The sequence below is a fragment of the Vombatus ursinus genome, unplaced genomic scaffold (genome assembly GCF_900497805.2).
Source record: "Vombatus ursinus unplaced genomic scaffold, bare-nosed wombat genome assembly UNPS02014798.1, whole genome shotgun sequence".
NCBI classification, from domain to species: domain Eukaryota; kingdom Metazoa; phylum Chordata; class Mammalia; order Diprotodontia; family Vombatidae; genus Vombatus; species Vombatus ursinus.
In genome coordinates, this window is record NW_020954576.1 from 78,834,337 (window position 1) to 78,843,965 (window position 9,629).

Genomic DNA, 9,629 nt, shown 5'->3' on the forward strand with positions numbered 1-9,629 from the left:
CACAGCTAGTAAGTGTCTGAGGTTGGATTTGAACTCGGGAAGATTAATCTTCCTGACTCCAGGCCTGACTCCATTCTATGCGCTGTGCCAGCTAGCCACTGTTGTTCATATTAATAGTAACATTTATATAACCCTTTAAGGTTTACAAAATACTTTTGTCACATTATCTCGTGTGAGCCTCACAACAACTTTGTGAGGTAGCTACTACTGGTATTATTATTCCCATTTTAAAGATGAGGGGACTGAGATGCAGAGAGGCTAAGTGATTTTACCACGGTCTCATAGCTAGTATCAGAGATGGAATCTGAACTCCAGTTTTCCTGAATCCAACTCCCATGCTCCCTCTATATGATTCTTCATAAAATCATAGTGCATTATAGAGTTGGAAGGAACCCAGGCAAGCACTTAATCTAATCTCTCCATTCTACAGATGATCCTACTGGAGCTCAAAGAGGTTACATGAGTCATTCAATGTCTTAACTTCCCTCCTCCTCAGTTTCCTCATCTGTAAAATGAAAGGATTGCACTAGATATTTAAGATATTTTCTAGTTTATGACCCTATGATATTTGGAGGAGGGGAGATGTGATTTTGACCATATATGTCAAAATGTAAGTAGTAGATACATCAAAGAAGGAAAACAAATTAAAAGCACCATAGACCTTTCACAGTCATTTTCAAATATTTAGTTTAGAACTATTGGAGGTGTGGGGAAAATATTCCCCTTGAATGTTGCTTTCTTTTTTCATTCATTCATTTTTGTTCATCTTATTAATTTCATTTATTTATTTTTATTTGTTGCCTCCGGGTTCTTCTTAGCTCAATATCAGAGGTAAAAGAATGTGCCTTTCCCCATGGCTTTCAATGCTATGAGGACAGGACCTCACTTTAATCTTAGCGTAGAAGAACCTATTCTACCTGCTGTTTAGATGGAGAATTTGAAGCCTTGAGGGAGGCAGTGGCTTAGCCAGGAACAAGAAGTAATCTGGTGTGGCTTCCAGCAGCCTTTGCAATCTTATTCCATATTATTGCCTTTCTTAAATTAGTAGGGGGAGTTTCTTCATCTGAGAGTTCCCTGTATCAATGAAATCACAGGTCCAGTCCCTTTCTACACTTACCCTTTTCCTGCCCTGAAAGGAGGGGGCCATCTCTAGTTGTCCTGATCTATATCTTGGCACTGGACCCAGATGGCTCTGGAGGGGAAAGCGAGGCTGGGGAGTTTGCACAGCCCTCTCTCACTTAAATCCAATTCACTTGCAAGTCATGGCATCATCCTGATGTCATGGTCTTTGAGAACAAAGGACAAACAACAAAAACAGCAATCCTTTTCAGTCTAACTGTTCCCTGGGTACAACACTCTCTCTCCCACCCCTCCCCCCAGCCCTTCCAGATCCGAAATGCATTCCCTCCTCAACCCAGCCCCCACCCCACCCCCACAACATTTAGAATCCCTAATTTCCTTTAGCTAAGTGGCCCAGTGGATTGAGCACTGGGCCTGCAATCGGAAAGACTCATCTTCATGAGTTCACTTGCTAGCTGTATGACCCTGGGCAAGTCACTTAACCCTGTTTGTCTCAGTTTCCTCATCTGTAAAATGAGCTGGAGAAGGAAATGGCAAATCACTCTATTATCTTTGCCTAGAAAACCCCAAATGGGGTCATGGAGAGTCAGAAGGGACTGAAATGAATACTTTTGTCCCATACAAATACTACCGGAGGCTCAGAACTGTGCCAACCAGATATTTATATTTGCTAGGGTTTGATCATTGCAGCACCCATGATGCTGTTATTGCTTCAAGGAGACCGGCACTGTGGCCCAGGGCCTGCAGCCTCTCGGGGAGGCACGCAAGCAGTGGTTTCCTTCTGCTGCCTTGCCCTAGAGTAGTCTGCCCCCTGATCACCCAACATGGAATGACCTCCAGTGACTTGCACATGCTACTGCTTCCTTTGCACACAGAAAATGGGATCCCAGAATTCACACTTGGGTGTCCATCCTATTTTTGCTCCAAATGTAAATCCACTCTGAGAGTCCATACCTTTGTACTCTTCCCCTCTTATATTCATTCCCCGGTGTTTTTCTCTTACCCTGCATTATGGGCAACTGAGAGGGTGGTGTGGAATGATGGACGGAGTACTTATCCCTAGACTTGGAGTTAGGAAGACTTGGGTTCTAATCCCATCTCAGACACTGGTTAGCTGTGTGACCCTGAACCTCAGGTAAGTTATCTTATCTGTAAAAGGAATGAATTGGATATGATGCTCTCTGAAGTCTCTGATAGTCCTCAAGCCCCTCTTCAGTCTCTCTTGCCCATTTCTTTCTATGCAATTCACTCACTTAGCCTCCCCATGGTATACCACAAACACACCCAAATCCGAGCACATTCTTTTCGTAATAGCTCCACGCTCATCACCAACACACCCAGGGGCTGGATCTTGCCGCCACGTTAAGCCGTGATCAGCACCATGAAGGGCACGTCTTGACGCCGTCGTGGTTTGGTTTGGTTTTTAAATAACTCAGATGGTTATGTAAAGTGCTGGCTCTGGAGTCAGAGGCACTGAATTCAAATCCAGTCTCTGCCACTTGCTTTTGCCTGTGTGATCTTGGGCTGGTGACCCTTTCTGGGCTTGCCTATAAAATGAAGTGGTTTGATTAGATGACTCCTGGGGGTCCCTTCCACCTCTAAATCTCTGCTGCTATTATCCTAATGATTGTGGACAGGTGAGTGAGGTCTAGGGCTTCTCTCCATAGCTTGATCCCTTCTCTCGGGAATTTCCCTGCCCTCAACTCTCTCTTCCCTGAGGTACCCTCAAACCCCTAAAGTCTCAGCAGCTGCCCTAGCTGTTGTCATGGCCAGTCTCACCTATATGGGCACTAAAGTTTTTTCAATTTTTCTAATTGCACACTTTCCCAAAAAGCCCCAGGCTTTTCACATTTTCGCCCCCTAGCTTATATACTTTCCTTTCCTCCAATGATGTAATTTAGGGATACAGAACTCCTGTCTACATCTGTTTTATGGGATGTAACTGTGGAGATAAACTTTTTCAATGACCCATTGAATATTAACATCAAGTGAGACTTTGAAAAGGGATCGTATGTTCACCTGAGATGTTTAACAGGGGCATGGAGAATATTCTGGGTCCACCATTCTGTTTGCTGCTGAAATAGCAGAGCTAGGATTCAAACTCAGGTCTTCTGGTTCTAACATTCAGTGCTCTTTTGAATAGAAACATGGCCACATCTGAACCTATGGTCAAATGGATAGAAGCCTGGCCTTGGAGTGGGGAAAACCAGGTTCAAGTTCAAGCTATGATGCAGATTCATGTTGTCAGAAAACACAGGTTTATAGTCAGAAAAAAGTGATTGCTATGAAACTCGAGTAAAAAGACCACACCATTATTCCCTTAGAGTTTTTCCCAGGATATGGATATACCTGGCGTTATATACATGTCCAAAGCAGCTAGGTAGCATAGTAGATAGAGTCATGGAGCTGAAGTCAGGAAGACCTGAGTTCAAATCCTGGCCTAGTCACTTATTTATTACCAGTGTGACTCTAAGCACTCTCTCAGCCGCAGTTTCCTCATCTGTAAAATAGGGATAATAATAGCTGCCCCAAAGTGTTGTTGTTAGAATCAATATATACATATGCAAAGTGCTTTGCAAACCTTGAAAAGCTGGATAAATTCTAGTTATTATTATAATACCTCTTAAGTTCTGTGTGATATTTTCATGAAAACCAGTGGAAAAAATATGCTCATTAGTGACACTAACAATAGTAATAGCACTAGAGAGTGATGGGCTTAGAGTCAAGAAGTCCTGGGTTCGAATCCTACCTTTTATATTTACTGTCTCTGACACAGTGTGAATTTGTTATACCATTGTAATTGCTTCCCCCAGTGGTTCAGGTCAAAACTCCTTTAGTTTTTTTATTCTGTGGGGTTCTCTTCTGTGTCCTCTGGTAGAAGGACCACCCAATACACCAAGGCTTTGCTCTAGTTGTTTTAATATCTCAAGGGTGCCAAGGTTGCCATGAGCAAATCACTTCTCTTCTGAGTCTTAGTTTTCTCATCTGTAAAATGGGAATAATAGCACATGATGTACTTGCCTTACAGGGTTGTTGAGAGGTTCAAATGAAATATGGATGTTAAGCAAGTTGTAACCGTTAATAGGCTCTATAAATGCCAGCTGTTATTATTATTATTGTTATCCTAATTTCACTAGGACTCATGGACTACGGGGGATGACTGCCTTAAATTACTATCCTTGGAACTATTCTGCTAATTTTAGAAAATGAAAGTAAAAGATGTTAACTCTTCAGCCAGGCAGACATTCAATTAGCAAATGAAGCTGGTTCCTAATTACAAGGAATCTTTCGCTCCTCTTCCTAGGAGCAACCTTCTTACTTTAAAAGCCTCGAACTGCTAACTGGAAGAGAATGCTTCTGCCAGCGAGTTCATGAGCAAGGCCTCTGCTTGTTTTTCAGGTGGTTTACAGTGTTACACAGAGAGGCCTAAACCTTGAGGTGTCAATATTTCATCCAAGACCAAAGAGTGACTGGGAGCTAAAGACTGAGTCATCTCCGGGCCAGACACCATTGTTCAGTCAAAAGTCGGTGAAATGCTAAGAATTCGTTAAGCACCCTTTGAAACTTCTCCTCAGTCACAGAGGTCAGCAGCTGGACAGGAAAGCTGGCCTGTGGGTATGAGAAGCCACAGGTCGGTAGGTGCTACCTTTATACATAATACATGTGCTGCAGGTTGGAGCTTCCTGGGTCTACCTGGAAGAACGACAAGAAGATGAAAAAATTCCTTTTTAAGATGGACAGCTCTGAAAACCAAGCGTAGCATTTTTTTGTTTTGTTTTTGTTTTGCTAGGCAATGGGGTTAAGTGACTTGCCCGAGGTCATACAGCTAGTAAGTGTCAAGTATCCGAGGCCAGATGTAAACTCAGGTCCTCCTGACTTTAAGTCCGGAGCTCTATCCACTGCGCCACCTAGCTGCGCCCATAGTATTTATTATATAGGCTTTCTTGAAATGGAAATTTATTACGGTGTATTTTAAATCCTCTCTTATGTTCTGCTGTGCATATAGCAATGCTTTTTTCCCCTTTTCTTATTTTGTATTTAAGTTTATAATATGTTTCTTTTTCTTTTCTTATGGTGTATTTAAGTTTAAAATTTTTAAAAAGGTTCCTCTTTTCCTTTTGTTGTCTAGGAGTATTTCTACGTTGAGGAAAGTTTCCCTGCCTCTTTCCCACCCCCTCCCCACCCCCTCACCCCCCGACTCCCACCCCAAACCTCCTCCATAGTGCATTGATCAGGATTATTCCTTGATTTAAAAAAAATAACTTTTGACTTTAAATTCCCTTTAAAAACAAAATGCAAGCTCTCTGAGGGCAAAAATCACCCTCTTGTTTACATATATCCAGCATCTAACACAATGCTTGGCATATTTTATTCCATTTTTTTTTTGTTCCACTCCTGTGATTTCATCGATATAGAGAACTCCCATTGAATAAACTCTACTGGTGCATCTTTGAGTGTTCTGAGAATTGCCCTGGGACAGTGAGAGGTTAAGTGATTTGCCCAGAGTGTCATGGGATATGTTAAAAGTTTTCCTGATACCTACCAATCCTCCATCTACCACAACAGGATATCTCTCTTCTGTAAAGTAGTAGGTGTTTAATACATGTTTGTTGAATTAGAATCATAGATTTAGAGCAGGATGGGAGCTTAGAGGTTATCTAGCCCAACCCCCGCCCTCCCTGCTCTCTCTCTCTCTCTCTCTCTCTCTCTCTCTGTCTCTCTTACACACACACACACACACACACACACACACACACACACACACACACAGAGTTGGCTAGGTGGTACAGTGAATAAAGAGCTGGCCCTGGAGTCAGTAAGACCTGAGGTCAAGTCCAGCCTCAGATATTTATTAGTTGTGGGACCCTGGGCAAGTCACTTAACCAGAACAAGTCTACCTCAGTTTCTTCATCTGTAAAATGGGGATAATAATAACACTTACCTCCCAGGTTGTTGTGAGAATAAAATAACATTTGTAAAATACTTTACAAAGCTTAAAGTGCTATATAAATTCTAGCTATGATGATGATGATGATGATGATGACTTAGAGAAGTCAAGGAAATTTGCCCAAGTTTACCTAGATAGTAAGTAAGAGGGCTTGGAGGAACCCAAGTCCACTGATCCCAAATCCAAGGCTCTTTCTACTGGAGTACACTGCCTTTCAGGCAAGTAAATACTTATGAGATTTACTTCTCTAACTTAACCGTTTCCTTATGTGAATGTACTATTTATGTTTCTCCCATAGACCCCTAGGGGTAATGCATACATGTTGTAAAATGGAACAATTAATGATGGAAACCTGGGGAGGGGGAGGGGATTGAAAGGGACAAGTTGAAATGTGAAGAGAGGATTGAGGGAATAGTGACCAGTCAGTGGAAGCTGGTACATGCTTTCTCTTTGGCTATTTTGGAAGGACTTGGTCATTTGCTTCATAAATGGACCAGTGTTGACTTAGGAAGACCCTAATAAAGTCCTTTGTGTTGCTTGATGGTGCTAGCCTAGAATGTTTGGGGGTATTCTTGAGTAAGGAGAATGATGATCACTAAAAACCTGTTGCATGCACTGGCAGAGAACTTACTAATAGTGAGTCCCAATATCTCATATACAAATTAGAGTTCTTAGTTTTGAAGTGGGTAGTCACTGATAACCTCTGATACTAGGTGTATGCATCATAATCTCACATATTGACTAACAACAGTCCACTGACTTACTTTAAAAAAAATTATATTTTATTTTTTCTAATTACATGTAAAAACAATTTTTGACATTTGTTTTTTAAATTTTTGAGTTTCAAATTCTCTCCCTTCATCCCCTCACCCACCCATTGAGAAGGCAAACAATTTGATATAGATTATACAGGAACAGTCATGCAAAAAATATTTCTATATTAGCCATGATGTGAAAGAAAATAGTGCCCTCCCACCTCAAACAACAACAAGAAAAATAACAAAAGTTAAAAAAAAGTGTGTTTCTTCCAATTTCTCTTTTCTTTGGAGATTTAATAAGCCTGTTACAACAATTTAATTCATTTTTAGCAAGAGAAGGATATGATGGCCTTTAGATCCATGTAATCTTCTTCTCTGCTATTTTATGGGGTTTTTATGTCAGAGGTAAAATTAGTAATATAATCATAGTAGCTCAGGTAGGAAAAATCCTAACATTCAAGCAGAGATTGGGCTCTCTGACTTAATTTAAATCTATGTTAATCTGTAGCTATTTTATTCAGTGACTCTTTGTGACCCCTTTTGGGGTTTTCTTGGCAAAGATACTACAGTAGTTTGCCATTTACTTCTCCAGCTCATTTTACAGATGAGGAATTGAAGCAAACAGGGTTAAGTAACTGGCCCAGGGTCACTCAGCTAGTAAGTGTCTGAGGACAGATTTTAGCTCAGGAAGATGAGTCTTCCTGACTCCAGGCCTGACACTCTATCTACTATATCACCCAACTGCCCTAATCTATAGCTAGCCCCTGGCTTTTTTATGCTTGAGACAAAAATCAAGATATATGAAACATTTAGGTGAAAGAAACAAGCAGAGTTTATTACAGAGCCTGTTATTGGAAAGGCATGGGAAGTAAAACTTGGGTAGTTTTAAAGTTTTTTTTAAAGACTAGTCCTTTCCTTTCCAGGCTTTCAAGAGTAAGTACAACCAATAGCTTCAGCTTGAGCCTTCTCCGCTAAGATGCTTGCAAAGGCCAGGTGACCCTCTTCTATCTCTGCCTTTTCTGCCACAGCTCAGTCTCATTTCACTTTCTCCTTTCAGTCTCTTCTTCCAGTTTCTCCTTTCACATATTGCTCTTACGTCATAGATTCTTTCCAACTCCGTTTTCTTAAGTCTTGAGTGGGACTGCTGCTCGAGTCCCCACTCCTTCATCTTAGACCATGTCTCACAGATGGTGTGTCTCTGGTTGTGACTTCTGATTCAAAGATCCTGACAGTTCCAAATTTCTCTCAGGAAATTCTCGTCCCTCTGAACTACAAATCCTAGCATGCCAGTCAGTGCTTAAAACCCTATTTCATTCTATTGTCTTTATATGCCTAGTGGTGGAGGCAAATATTCGATGAAGAGCAATGAGACAAGACAAAAAATGAGGTTGTGACCTTCAAAGACCTAAGTTTTATTCTCTAAGGGGTGCTTACTATTGTGAGAAAGTAAGAAACCATGCAAGGGAGTACTATATAATAGACTATCACTGATCCCACACAAAGTACCAGGAAGCAGTTGGTGCTAATCAAGTTCTTTGGCTCTAGGGCTCTGGAAGTCTACAGAATGACTTTGGGCATGAGTCAAGAGAGAACACCTGAACTAGTTAAAAAAAAATTTCCTGGCTCATGATGACATCAGATGCATATAAGAAGAGGAAAGGATTACTAACTTGTTATATACTCGGAAAAAAATAACTACCAGCAAGTCACTGAATTTTATGAACATAGACTTTTGTTTTTGGAAGGAGACAGGAAAAAAATATGAGCAACATCCTTGTGCTCACAGATCATTTCATCCAATTTGCACAGGCAAAAACTAGAAAGGTCTTTTAATTGCTAATAATGTTGTAGAAGAAATATTTCTTGGTTTATGCCTTTCCCGACAGGTTCCACAATGATCAAGGGAGAGACTTGGAGAGCAAACTACTTATGGAAGTGTTGACTTTTATAGGAATCTTAGGTAGACTTATAATTTGAGCATTCTAATCACTCCAAGCTGATCGTACTAGGGACCCTAAGGTCTGAGCAGAAGATACAATGGAATCAGCATGTGACATTCCTAGTACAATGCTACCAAGAATGATAAATTCCACAAGCTTTATGCCTTTGGGCAAGAGCTAGCATTTGTCTGTTGACTTGTGCTTTGGAGTCTAGAAGGACGGAAAGAAAGAGGTTCACAATAAATATGTCTCTAAAATAAGATTGATTGAAGGAAGAAGGCATTCTGCCTTGAGATAGCCTCCACTCAGAAAAGCATCAATAGAAACAAGAGGATATGAAGTTTGAATGTGTTATCAGGACTTTCATGGAGGGGATAGTTTCCTAAAGAGATCTTTGTAGGCAGGTAACACATAAGATAGGAGGCTGGTGCAAGGGAAAGAACCCTGACCCTATAGTCAGACTGCCTCTGATGCTTACTGCTAGTGAGCAAATAACTGAACCTTAATGGGATTCAGTTCCCTCATCTGTAATATGAAAGGATTAGACTAGATGTCCCCTAAGGTCTCTTTCTCTCAATCAGTCAACAAGCATTTGTTAAGACTATATGCTAGCTCTGGTGGTACAAAAATTGAAACAGTCCTTGCCTCAAGGAACTTTGACAATGGAAAGCCATCCCATACCAGGTAGCTGAAAGATAGAGCAACTTGCCAGTCTGTAAGATAGCCCCAGAGAGTGATGGTGGCCTACAAAAATAATACATCACAACTGCTTTTTGCCTATTGGGAGATTAATTGGAATAGGGGGGAAGTTCAGCCAAATGAACTCTAAAACAGATAAAAAGATAGATAGATGGATAGATAGATAGATAGATAGATAGATAGATAGATAGATAGATAGATAGA